The sequence below is a fragment of the Camelina sativa genome, unplaced genomic scaffold (genome assembly GCF_000633955.1).
Source record: "Camelina sativa cultivar DH55 unplaced genomic scaffold, Cs unpScaffold25500, whole genome shotgun sequence".
NCBI lineage: Eukaryota > Viridiplantae > Streptophyta > Magnoliopsida > Brassicales > Brassicaceae > Camelina > Camelina sativa.
The window spans coordinates 1-249 of NW_010946474.1; the positions used below are offsets into that span (position 1 = coordinate 1).

Below are 249 nucleotides of genomic sequence, written 5' to 3' on the forward strand. Positions count from 1 at the left end.
GAAATTGATCTGCTTATTGTCATTCTGCCCGACAATAACGGATCATTATATGGTATGTACCATGTTCTATGCGCTTCATTGTCTGCTTTTACTTATTACACACTTTTGGTTGTTCTTTTTCCTTATATGATCTATTGCAGGTGATTTGAAACGCATATGTGAGACCGAACTGGGCATTGTCTCTCAATGCTGTCTGACGAAACATGTCTTTAAGATGAGCAAACAATACATGGCCAATGTTGCGTTGAA

The 249-nt window shown here is 38.2% G+C and overlaps 1 long non-coding RNA gene across 1 annotated transcript; it reads left to right on the forward strand.

Annotated features, from left to right (window-relative positions):
- Positions 1–223, forward strand: LOC109132132. Its single transcript, XR_002037384.1, has 2 exons — positions 1–52; positions 141–223. It is a non-coding gene; the product is annotated as an uncharacterized LOC109132132 (long non-coding RNA).
- The last annotated feature ends 26 nt before the right edge of the window (positions 224–249 follow it).